The 13,931-nt window shown below is 42.1% G+C and overlaps 1 non-coding gene across 1 annotated transcript; it reads left to right on the top strand.

Moving 5' to 3' along the window:
• Positions 1–279: 279 nt before the first annotated feature.
• LOC141644954 (small nucleolar RNA R71) lies at positions 280–388 on the top strand. The gene has a single exon (XR_012544553.1). It is a non-coding gene; the product is annotated as a small nucleolar RNA R71 (small nucleolar RNA).
• Positions 389–13,931: the final 13,543 nt, after the last annotated feature.

Below are 13,931 nucleotides of genomic sequence, written 5' to 3'. Positions count from 1 at the left end.
ACTCTTTCCTTGGAAGCTTCAGAGGCCTCGAGCTTCTCGAGACGGGCAGTAATAGAAGTAATGAATGTCACAACGGCACTCATTTCATCACTTTGCTTTCGTGATTTTTCATGTGAACTCCCAAACTCAGCTCTATGGACTGCCATCTCCTCAATAGTATTCCAACCTTTATTCTGACCAGTATTATTTTGGAACCTACCATTCGCAGCTGCATCCAGGATGACCTTGTAATCATCATACAAGGAATTGTAGAATAAGTTGCAAAGGTACCACTGCCGGAAACCATGGTGAGGGACAGACCGAACCAAACTCTTGAAACGTCCCCATGCTTCACAAAATTCCTCATCAGGTCCTTGCTGGAAATTTGTAATTTTACTTCTCAAGGCATCTGTCTTTGCAAGTGGGAAGTATTTCTTGTAGAAGGCTAATGCTAGAGATGTCCAATCTGTGACTCCAGCTGCTACCCTATCAAGGTAGCGGTACCAATCTCGCGCCGAATCCTTCAAGGAGTATAAGAACATCACCCCCTTTACTTCATCATGAGTCACCCCAGCCGGTATAGGTATGGAACAACAGTAGTCTGTGAAAATTTCCATATGCTTCAAAGGATCCTCATCCGGTAGACCAGCAAACTGATTTCGTTCCACTAAATCGATATAAGAGGAATGAAATTCGAAGTTACCGGTAGTAGGGGTAGGTAACACGTGCCCCTTTGGAAGGTGGTGCTCTTTTGGCTGAAGATTGTCATATATCGTAGCCATATTCGCAAAACTGAGAGTACTCAAGCCTTCCTCTCAAAAACCTGTCTTCTAACTGTGCAAAAGCAAAACTAGAAGCAATGGTAAGCAACGGTCTCAAGGAACCAAAGTTCATTGAGACAAGAAAAATAAACTAAAAATAAAGCAAAAAGAATTACACCGTCTCCCCGGCAACGGCACCAAAATTTGATACCGTCGTTTTGTATCAAAATTTAATTTATAATTCCAAACTAAAACTATAGCTAGTGATAGTAAAGGTCGAACCACAGAGAGACAAGGTCAATTCTATTTGCTATTTCCAGTCTATAAAAAGTAACAATTAAGTGGGGCGTTTGAAATTGTTTGATTCTAAAAACTAATTGACAAAATAAGAGAACTCGCAAATAAGATAAAAGAGAGATTAGGAACTTCGGTTCACCATGGCTAAGGTCGGGTCAAAAAGGTAATAGAGGTCTTGTAAACGGTCTCGGGGAACATGAGAAAGTCCTTCGATCAATGCTCAATAACCTTACGGTCTTCTAATTCCCAAGAATTTCTCAAAGCCTTCGCTCAAAGGAAATTCCAAACCCAATGAAAACCTAACCTACTAATCTTTCAATCTAGCAAGACGGGTTTATCAAAAGGTAATAAGATCGATACGGAAGAATTCATACTAACAAAACAACCCTAATTTATGCCATGGCTCACCTCGTTCCCAATCAATAAAATTAGCTATGCATAATTAAAACTATAACAATTGCAAAATTGACAACATATAATAAGTTTGACATGATTGAATTGAATTAAAGACAAAATACAGGAACTGAATTGCTGAAATTAAATTGGTAACCAAAGGATTGAATTAACAAGAAATTAAAGAAGAAGGAAATTGCATAAAAGCTTACTAATTAAATGATGAACAAAGCAATTGAATTCGGGATTCGTCGTCCCTCTTTCTTCCTCCCAACTAGATCTAAAACTCAGTTCTTCAATAATGAAAAGCATAACCTAAAAGTATTCTGCGTTCTACTAATAAACCATGCCAAAAGTAAATTACAATTTGGGCTTTTAAAAAGTCTAACACGAAAAATCAAAACAGCTGCGGAACCTGGTCGATCGACTAAGTAGCATGGTCGATCGACCAGCCAATGCAGTGCAGTAGCCTCTGCTGAAATCCCACGGTCGATCAACTGAGTAGGTTGGTCGATCGACCAACTACACTGTGCAGAAACACCTTCTTCTCTTCAAAACAGCCTCTTCACTCCAATGCACGCATCCCAAGGTGAGTGAGTCTGAACTCCCTTCTTCCAAGCTTCCCTGAAGTTGCCTCCGGAGGACGATTTAGGCTTGATTTAGCTCACTTCCACTCATTCCTACAATAAATAGTAAAAAATGCAAAGTAAACCATTTCGGGAGAAATAGTAGCTTTAAGCTAACGAATATGCATGGAAATACGTGCCAAAACTGCAAATAAAGTGTATAGAATATGCACGTATCAAATTTGATACCCGTCGTGAACGTGTCCGACCCTTTGTCAACTAATTCCCCTTCTGGTCCTGTTGAAGTCAGTCGATCGACTGACCAACTTGGTCGATCGACTGAGATTGCTGCTGAAGGTGATTCTTTTCGTCCTCCAATGCCCGACAACTTGAGGGACCACTTGTTTCGGGGTACTACTGCCCCGAAAATATTGAGGACAGACCCGAATGCTGATGGGTCCGTTCCGGTTCCGAAGTACGACCCTTTGTCAATTAATGGTTCATATTTGAGACGGTCTGAAGAAGGGTCAAGTTACAACAAGGAGAAGGTTGTGGACTTCCAGCCTAAGTCCACCGATGCCGGCATGAGAGATTTAGAGGAGAGGGCTAAGTTGCTACTTTCAGCCCCTTATCCAGAGAGATTGGTGCCGACAAAGGAACAGGTATCATTTAATAAGTTTGAAAATGTTGTTCGCAGTTTAAATGTGCAAGTTCCTTTCCTTGAATTTGTCAATCAAGTGCCTGCTTATACAAAATTCATGAAACAATTACTGTCTAAAAAGAAGTCACTTGAAACTGTGCATACTGTCGCACTCACTGAGGAGTCATGTTCTTATCTGACCCATACTGCACCCCTTAAGCTAGAAGACCCGGGTAGTTTTTCTGTCCCATGTAATATTGGCACCTTTCCTATTGAGAAAGCCTTATGTGACCTAGGAGCCAGTATTAGTGTAATGCCCTTAAGTCTTGCTAGGAAGCTCAAATTGACTAGGTTTGCAGTACCTAACATGACAGTACAAATGGCCGATCGCTCTGCGGTCCAGCCAATAGGAGTCTTAGAGGACATTCCCGTGCAAATGGGGAAGTTTTTCTTCCCTGTTGACTTCGTGGTGCTAGATATGCCCGAAGATGCCCACATTCCTATTATTCTGGGTAGACCATTTCTCGCACACCGCTTTGGTGCGATTATTGATGTTGTTCGGGTACTTTGACCTTTAAGGTAGGCAAGCACTCCATTGTCTTTGCCCATACAGCTAGGAAGAAAGACCCCATGTGGCCTGTCACTTGCAATACGGTTTCTGAAAAGAAATCTTATTTTATACTTCCTGATATGCCTGTCTCTATTCCAACTCCTGTTGTGACACCTCCGCCCCAGACTGGTAGCAAAGTGGAGGAAGATTCTTCTGTTTTAGACATTGCAGGAGCTGGTTTGGGGAAGGAAGAGCCACATGTTGCTCCAGCTGTGAAGGAGCCGATCATTCAAAGAGGTGGTTTAGGATGCCTTAGCTATGGCACTGATGAGGAGCCTGAAGATGAGCCGATCAAAGCAACGGAATATGATCTGGATTCCGACGAGTCAGAGGAGGTCATTGAGTGGGAAGATGTCCGACATGTTGATCCGTTGAGCTTGACGGACGATGAAGTTGAGAAGAGTGCCGCTGAGAAGATGAGCACTGTTGAGGCTACCTTTTGTAGCCAGAAGCCAGTCAAGTGGGCCATTCCATGGCCGTTCTTGATCAACTATTAGTTGATTGAGACTTTTTCACAAACTATATATTTTATTTGCTTTCGTTGAACCTTTTTATTTATTGCTTTTGTGTGCGCGAGACTTCGCATTTTATTTCGGTTGCTTAGGATTTTAAATACTTTAGATGGTTACTTTGGGTTTTGCGCAATTTTGGGCGCGTATTATTGTGCATTTGCAGGGTTTTAGGCCTCGTTAGCTCAAGTTATTGAGCTAATTCGAAGAAATCAGAAGGTTACAGCAGTTATTCCAGTCGATCGACTGACCCTTATGGTCGATCGACTGAGCTGCACAGTTCCAGGAGCTTCTGTTCCTGATACATTGGTCGATCGACTGAGTAATGTGGTCGATCGACCGAGGACGCTGCTGTACCTGTTCACGATCACTCCCCTGCTGTGTTTGGTCGATTTGCGGAATTAAGGGAGTTTTCTACTCCACTTTATTTTCCGTCATATATCTGATTTCTTCCATTTTCTTAATTTTACACATAATTACCGCTTCAACATCGCTTCTCGGTTTTATGCGTGGTATATGTTGTCTTTTCAGGTACTTATGGGTAGCACTGCTAGCTACAGAAACCTCCTAGCTCACGCTGGTTTGGAGAGGTTTCCTTTTGCTGCGCTTAATGTCTTGTGAGTTTCCGAGTCTTACTTTACGTCTTATTTCGTTATTTTTCTCGCAAATTCCCGTCTTCCTTTTCTACATTACATGATTTTGCACAATGGAGACATTGTGCGATTTGGTTTGGGGAAGGGTTTTGCGTTGCCCTCCATTTGTTTACATTCACGTTTACATTTCAGTTTGCATTGTTGTTTAATTCCTTTCTATACAGAAATTCCAAAAAAATGAAAAATTTCAAAAATTTCAAAAAATTGCACGTTTATTTTAGCATATAGTTTGAGTCAGAACGGTAGTATTTCAATGATGACATTGCATTTGCATCCGTTTTTGCCTAAGCCTTGCTAATTGACATGTTATTAGTAGAATCATAAATGCATATCTACGAGTTTTCGTTAACTTATTTGCTGGACCTTAGACTTGACTTTGATTTTTGGCAAACTACTTATATATTCTGAGATTTAGAGCCTATAACTGGTGACATCCATGACCAGTTCATCTAGGATTGTGAGTAGTACTCCTTATGAGACATGTTACATAAATGTGCATAAATATGAACTTAATCTGCTTAATACCTGTATACATTTGGTTTGTGGTTAGTTGACACATGTGGAAGAGGTTTCCCTTTTCTCATTTTACTCATAAGCCCCACACTGCCAAAAACAGCCTTTTTGTCCCATTACTACATCCTACATTTAGCCTGCCTTTGTCAAGCTAGTAGTTTACGTTCTGGGATTGTTACTTTGTTTTTGGTAGCATATGCTCATGTTTGAGATGTTGTTGGGAAATTGAAAGGAAGGAAAGAAAGAAATAGAAAAGAAAAAAAAGAAGAAAGAAAAATGAATCGAAAAGAAAAAAAAAGAGTGCTGTACTGTATAGGCAGTCGATCGACTGCCAATTATGGTCGATCGATCGCTGCCCGAGAGGAGAAAGAGAAAAATCAATTCGCATGACTCAAGTCTTTATTCAAATGGCGATTTTTGCTCCCATGTTTCATTTGTATCTTATGGGGAGTTGATTATTTCGGAGATTGTGAGTTTTGTGCTTGCTATAGCACCGGTCAATTGAAGTTTGAGCAAGAAGTGGATATTGTCATATGTTTTTGTTACGGTACTAGCTTGATCACCTGTACCCCCACATTCCCATAAATGTTTTGCCTTTCCTGCCCATTACCTCACATATCTTATATATACCTCGGCATGTGTCATGGTCATTTGTTCGGTTGGAATGCATATGTACGGTTGTAGAGATTGCTTTCATATTATATTGCAGGCATGTTCTTATAGGTCGTAGTTAGGTGAGTGTAACCAACAAAATAAATTCTTTCTATCTTATACTTATATTCACCTGTATTTATTGAGTGATTTGAGCGACCCGTGAGAGTCCAATTTGATAAGTCTCTATAGTTAACGGTTCAGCAGTTTTTAACGACTCTATAACTCGTTTGCATGATTCACATCTCTAATTGATTGTTGGTTGTGCATTAAATCGGTTTAGGCTATTTAATTGCTTTTCGCTCTGAGACTGAACTCGTTCCTTTAGATCGAGTCTAGTTCTTGCTTGGGGACAAGCAAGGGTTTGGTTTGGGGAAGTTTGATGCGTGTCTTTTATATGATGTTTTACACCTCATTTTACACGCATTTCAGAGCTCATTTATGTAGTTTAAGGCTACTATTTGCCCCATTTCGTCTACTTTCGTATTTTTATGTAATATTGCAGACTATGCGGAAATGGGTAGAAATCAAGCTAAATCCGTCCCCGAGTATCTTGCACTGCATTTGACATGAATTATTTACTTAAGGAACGAGCTTAGTGCGCGTTTCGAGGCCCGAAAGACAAATCCTCGAGAAGTTAGAAGTCAAGTACCAGCTAAAGCAGTCGATCGACTGGCCCCCTTAGTCGATCGACCAATGCACGACTTACAGAAGCTACTGTACACTGCAGAGCGGTCGATCGACCGGTCACAATGGTCGATCGACCACACCGCTAATTCAGACGTGAATTAAAAGATCGAGAAACTCAAAGCCCATTGTATTTTAGGATTTAGAAATAAGTGTTACGTATACTTCTATATAAAGTAACTGACATTAAGCATTAATCATCAAGTCTTTTATCAGAAACTTTAGGGAAATAATTAGGGTTCTAAGTTTGTTCGGTATTTTATACAATTTATCTTCGTTCGGTTTTTGGATCCTGCCTCTGCGATTTCTTTCACACGGTATTCTACTGTCCTTATTTCAGTTTCGTTCTTTCGTTCTTTCGTAGTATAGGATTTGTTAGATTAGATTCCCAAAGCTAATTTATCGCCTTATGTTCATTGTTTATTTCGTCGCTTCAATCATGAATTTCTCTGTTTTATTAGCAAATTTTATTGTTGTTATCCCTAGCATGAGTAACTAAATTCATTGTGCTAGGATGTAGGGGAATTATAGTGTAGGCGGCATTAGAATTAGGGAACCCTGAATCGCGTGTTGGTCGATCGACCGTCCTACCTGGTCGATCGACTGACCCCGTGAGTGTTATTACATTTTAATTGCTTTAATTTTTATATTTGACGAATCGAATGCATGCGACTAGTTGAATGCTTAGTATATAACTGATCCATTAGATTGAAAGATAAGGAAAGTTGTTAGACTACCAATTAAAATGACTAAACTATGCTAAGATTGTAAGATAGGTAACGTTTAGACCTTTTAGTCACTTTTCAGGACAAAAGTTAGTATTAGTGATATTAGGGACCTGTAGCGAGATCGAAAGATGCTACCTGTGAGAGTGGACCGAGAGGACCTCTTATTTTCCCGTCTCACGTGTTTGATTTAGACCTTTCTAGTTTGCTGCCGCCAAAACTATAGTGAACCGACCATCTTAGTACCCTTCTTTATATTTGATTTAATACAATTCTTTAGTTTAATTTATATTTCTTTGCCTTTAGCTATAGATCAAATCAATTCAAACCCCCACATCATTCTTACCTTAGACCAGAATTGGACAACTAGAAATTACATCTGCCTCTCTGTGGTTCGACCCTGTTACCACTAGCTTTTGTTAGTTTTAATAGGTTTTATAAATATTATTTTTGACACCTCACGACGGGTATCAAATTTTGGCGCCGTTGCCGGGGACCCTTTGTCAATTAATTGAAATTTTCAATTTTTTTTGAATTTTCTGTATATATGAGAAGGTAAACGACAATACAAGACAACATGTAGACGTGAATGCAAGCAAATGAAGTGCAACGCAAAACCCTTCCCCAAACCAAATCGCACAATGTCCCCATTGTGCAAAATCATGTAATGAAGAAAAGGAAAACGAGAATTGCGAGAAAAACTATAAAGGATATGAAGTAAGGCTTAGAAACTCACAAGACTTTAAGCGCAGCAAAAGGAAACCTCCCCAAACCAGCGTGAGCTAGGAGGTTTCAGTAGCCAGCAGTGCTACCAATAAGTACCTGAAAAGACAACAATACCACGCATAAAACCGAGAAAGCAATGTTGAAGCGGTAATTATGTGCAAAATTAAGAAAATGGAAGAAATCAGATATATGACGGAAAATAAAGTGGAGTAGAAAACTTCCTTAATTCCGCAAATCGACCAAACACAGCAGGGGAGTGATCGTAAATAGGTACAGCAGCGTCCTCGGTCGATCGACCACATTACTCAGTCGATCGACCAATGTATCAGGAACAGAAGTTCCTGGAACTGTGCATCTCAGTCGATCGACCATAAGGGTCAGTCGATCGACTGGAATAACTGCTGTAACTTTCTGATTTTTTCGAATTAGCTCAATAACTTGAGCTAATGAGGTCTAAAAACCTGCAAATGCACAATAATACGCGCCCAAAATTGCGCAAAACCCAAAGTAACCATCTAAGGTATTTAAAATCCTAAGCAAACGTAAAATGCGAAGTCTCGCGCACACAAAAGCAATAAATAAAAAGGTTCAATGAAAGCAAATAAAATGTATAGTTTGTGAAAAAGTCTCAATCAACTAATAGTTGATCAAGAACGGCCATGGAATGGCCCACTTGACTGGCTTCTGGCTACAAGAGGTAGCCTCAACAGTGCTCATCTTCTCAGCGGCACTCTTCTCAACTTCATCATCCGTCAAGCTCAACGGATCAATATGTCGGACATCTTCCCACTCAATGACCTCCTCTGACTCGACGGAATCCAGATCAGACTCCGTTTCTTTGACCGGCTCATCTTCAGGCTCCTCATCAGTGCCATAGCTAAGGCATACTAGACCACCTCTTTGAATGATCGGCTCCTTCATAGCTGGAGCAACATGTGGCTCTTCCTTCCCCAAACCAGCTCCTGCAATGTCTAGAACAGAAGAATCTTCCTCCACTTTGCTTCCAATCTGGGGCGGAGGTGTCACAACATGAGTAGGAATAGAGGCAGGCATATCAAGAAGTATAAAATAAGATTTCTTTTCAGAAACCGTATTGCAAGTGACGGGCCACATGGGGTCTTTCTTCCTAGCCGTGTGGGCAAAGACAATGGAATGCTTGCCTACCTTAAAGGTCAAAGTACCCGAACCAACATCAATAACTGCACCAGCAGTGTGCATAAATGGTCTACCCAGAATAATAGGAATGTGGGCATCTTCGGGCATATCGAGTACTACGAAGTCAACAGGGAAGAAGAACTTCCCTATTTGCACGGGAATGTCCTCTAAGACTCCTATTGGCTGGACCGCAGATCGATCAGCCATCTGTACTGTCATGTTGGTCACTGCAAACCTAGTCAATTTTAACTTCCTAGCAAGACTCAAGGGCATTACACTAATACTGGCTCCTAAGTCACATAAGGCTTTATCAATAGGAAAGGTGCCAATATTACATGGGACAGAAAAACTACCCGGGTCTTCTAGCTTAAGGGGTGCAGTATGGGTCAAATAAGAACATGACTCCTCAGTGAGTGCGACAGTGTGCACAATTTCAAGTGACTTCTTTTTAGACAATAGTTGTTTCATGAATTTTGTGTAAGCAGGCACGTGATTAACTAATTCAAGGAAAGGAACTTGCACATTTAAACTACGAATAACCTTCTCAAACTTATTAAATGATACATGTTCCTTCGTCGGCACCAATCTCTTCGGATAGGGGGCTGAAAGTAGCAACTTTGCCCTCTCCTCTAAATCTCTCATGCCGGCATCGGTGGACTTAGGCTGGAAGTCCACAACCTTCTCCTTGTTGTAGCTTGACCCTTCTTCAGACCGTCTAAAATGTGAACCATTAATTGACAAAGGGTCGTACTTCGGAACCGGAACGGACCCATCAGCATTCAGGTCTGTCCTCAATATTTTCGGGGCAGTAGTACCCCGAAACAAGTGGTCCCTCAAGTTGTCGGGCATTGGAGGACGAAAAGAATCACCTTCAGCAGCAATCTCAGTCGATCGACCAGGTTGGTCAGTCGATCGACTGACTTCAACAGGACCAGAAGCTACTGTTTGTCGTACTTCAGTCGATCGACCGGGTATGACAGTCGATCGACTGACATACCTGCTGATCGTCTTTTTCTTGTTTTTATTCGCCACTGCCTTCTTCTTACTTGTTTCCGCCTCGTCTTTTTCAGTGACATCCTCAACCATAATGGGCCCATCAAGGGTAGACCCACTCCTCAAGGTTATGGCATTAAGGGTCTCCTTTTGATCAGTTTGAGTCGGTAAATGTCCCGGAGCTCGAGTTGTATTCTTGCTAGCCAATTGGGGAATTTGGCTCTCCAACATCTTCATCCCGGCCTCTCTAACCTGGGATTCCTTTAGCAAAAAATTCTTCAACTCATTGAAATCAGAACCTTGGGCTTGTTGCTGCTGCTGCTGTGGGACATATGAAGGCTTTTGGTACTGTTGTTGCTTATGAGGGGGCACATAGTTCTGTTGCTGCTGCTGCTGCTGTGGAGGTTGAGTCGGATTCAAGACATTTTGGCTACTCCACCTCAAGTTGGGGTGGACATTCGGCTCATAGTAAGTATTTGTCTGCCTATAATGTTGAAAGGCAGCACAAGACTCAAAGGGACTAGGACAATTGTCTGAAACATGTCCCTTAGCTCCACATCTTTTACAGACGAAAGGACTGTCTGAAACAACATTTACATTGTAACACCCCCTCATACCAAGGTGCCTTACCAGGACCACCCTACCATGAAAGTGCGTTACCATCTCAGTTTCCCGAGGTTAGTATATACCAAAGCGTCTGAATTGAGCATTATTATTAAAGTACTGTGAAATGCAAAGTTTACAAGATCCAAAACCAAATACTGTCTAACGAAATACAACCTCAAAGTCTTAACATTAAAGGAAAACCCGCTAAGACTCAGACGGTGATGCTATGACTCGTGGTGGCAAATCTCCCAAGATAATCCCCAAGCTCTCACTAGCAAAACCTGTCAAGCCTGCTCACCATCCCCGAATGGATCACCGCAGATTCCACAAACAACAACGGGGTCAGTATTATTCAACTAATAAGACAAACAAATGCAATAATCGTCTGATCATCACCAATTCCCAATCATCCGAGCTCACATAGTAACCGACTACACACCAAAGTGTGTAGCCCTGCCAGATTACCCATCGCAACAGGTAATCCTCGTCGCCAGTGGGTGACCGCAGCCGATCCCACCTAGTCCAGCTCCTCAACGAGCGACAACGATCCCTGTCCCTTAATGTGCACATCCCCTCCCGTGGCGGGTTCCACGGAGGGCGAACTAGGGTGTGAAGCCACTCCCGCAAGTGACTCCACCACAATCACAATCACATGACATCACCGTCATCTCAATCCCCTCACACCAACACTGTCACAAAAACCTCCATACTACGATGATCAACAGACAACGATAATTACAACAACATGTCATGCAAAGCACGATGAACGAGTAGGGAAACCCTACCTTAGCAATCAACAAAGAGATGCAACACGAACAATCAAAAAGGCTCCTCTACGAAGTCTTCTTCTATACAATGATCATGCAACACGATTACACTTTGTACAATTCCCAAAATCTTATTCTCATATAAATGTACAGTAACCCACAAAAGTACAGATTATCACGAAGATAGAACTTACCAACAGTGCAACGAGAACTTATACGCAAGAATCACGAAGATTACCCACACAATGACGCCACGAAATGCTTAAGAGAAGGATTAGGGAATTATTTGGGTGTGATTAGGGTAACGTAGAAATGATAAAGCTTTTGAAATAATATTAGAAACTGACGCGGAAATATAAAATACACTAAACATTCCCTAATCAAACCGTCGAAATAACACTCCGCCAAACCGGACACTCGGTCGAGTAAGTGCATACTCGGCCGAGTGTCCAATACTCGGCCGAGTATTCCTCGGCAGAACCAAAATAACCCACAGCCAAAGCACTACTCGGCCGAGTAGGCTCTACTCGGTCGAGTAGTCACCAAGGAAAATCCGTAGTGTTACAATCTTTCCCCCTAAAAAGAACTTCGTCCAGAAGTTCACACTCTACTATACAAACAAGCACAACACTACGTCACAAGACTATACCAATTACATAAGACAACTCCAAGGAACTATACAAGCACCACAACAAGTTACCACAAAACCATTTCCCGACTCGAACCAAACAAAGAAAAACAAAACAAAACACCATCGCGACCATCTCCTACCCCCCTAAAAAGACAACGGTTACGTCCCCGTAACCAAACATACCTGATAAAAAAGGTTAGGAAAACGTTCTCGCATAGCTTCCTCAGGTTCCCATGTGGCTTCCTCCACATTATGATTAGACCAAAGGACCTTGAGTAAGACCGTCTCACCATTCCGGGTCTTACGAACCTTGCGATCAAGAATTTCCTTAGGAATCTCGGCATAGGACAAGGATTCATCAAGTTCGCTGTTCTCCATCTCGAGGATATGCGACGGATCACTCACATACTTCCAGAGTTGAGATACATGAAAAACATTGTGCACTCTATCCAAAGCTGGTGGTAAAGCTAACCTGTAGGCTACCTCGCCAACACGGTCCAAAATTTCATAAGGACCTATAAACTTTTGGCTCAGCTTACCCTTTTTCCCAAACCTCATAACACCTCGCATAGGTGACACTTTCAAAAGAACCTTGTCACCTACCGCAAACTCAATGTCCCTGCGGTGTAAGTCGGCGTATCTCTTCTGGCGATCTTGAGCTGCTCTCATCTTTTGGCGAATCAACTGGATTTGCTCAACCATATCTTGAACCAATTGTGGCCCTAAAACCACTGCCTCGGAACTATCATCCCAACAACTGGACTTCGGCATTTTCGGCCATACAAAGCTTCAAAAGGTGCCATCCCAATGCTTGTATGATAACTATTATTGTATGAAAACTCGATCAAATCAAGTCTGTCTTCCAACTGCCCCCAAAGTCCATAACACATGCCCTTAGCATGTCTTCTAAGGTCTTGATGGTCCGTTCTCGTCGACCATCGGTTGCGGATGAAAAGTCGTACTCATTTTCAACGTTGTACCCATCAACTCTTGCAGTTCTTGCCAAAACTTTGATATGAACCTCGCATCGCGATCGAAACGATATCTTTCGGGATACCATGTAACCGAACCACATGCTTTCAGAACCCAATGCCACCTGCATCTTAGACCAAGTATCCTTCATGGGAACGAAATGGGCTGACTTGGTCAACCGATCCACAATCACCCAAATCATGTTGTTACCTTGTTGTGACCTAGGTAACCCCACAATAAAGTCCATGGAGATCGACTCCCACTTCCACTCGGCACTCACAAAGACTGAATCTTACCTTGGGGTCTCCTTTGTTCACCTTTGACCCTTTGGCGGTCAAACATCTAGCCACAAACTCAAATTACATCCCTCTTTATGTTCGGCCACCAAAAAGTCTTCTTAAGGTCTCTCAAAGCTTGTCACCACCCGGTGAACTGAATAAGGAGTGCAATGAGCCTCGACAAGATCATTCTCCTTAACTCGCATCGTCAGAACACACCATCTCCCATCAAAACGAACACTCCCATCTGGATGTATAGAGAACCTGGAAGCTGCTCCACTCTCTACCTTTGACTTCCACTCCTGGATCTTAGGATCAAGCTCTTGCTTACTTTTGATATTTTCATACAACTCTGGCTCGATCGTCAAATCCCCGACGGTATCCCCCTCTCGAATCATAAAGATCCGCAAACTAGACATCTCATCTCTCAACTTCAGCAAGGACATAGCTGTACATAGCGAATGAACGCTCTTCCTACTCAATGCATCTGCAACAACATTAGCTTTACCCTCGTGATAGATGATCTCCATATCATAATCTCCAATCAGCTCCATCCACCGTCTCTGTCGCATGTTAAGCTCCTTCTGAGTGTAGATATACTTTAAACTCTTATGATCAGAGAACACCTTAAAAGTTGCGCCATAAAGGTAGTGCCTCCAAATCTTAAGAGCGAACACAACCGCACCCACTCTCCGGATCATGAGTAGGGTAGTTCTCCTCATATTGCTTCAGCTGCCTCGAAGCATAGGCTATCACTCTCCCTCCCTGCATCAAGACACAACCAAGACCGTTCTTTGAAGCGTCGGTATAGACCTTAAA

The sequence above is a fragment of the Silene latifolia genome, chromosome 2 (assembly GCF_048544455.1).
Source record: "Silene latifolia isolate original U9 population chromosome 2, ASM4854445v1, whole genome shotgun sequence".
Lineage (NCBI taxonomy): Eukaryota > Viridiplantae > Streptophyta > Magnoliopsida > Caryophyllales > Caryophyllaceae > Silene > Silene latifolia.
This window is presented reverse-complemented; position numbering and strand designations above follow the sequence as displayed.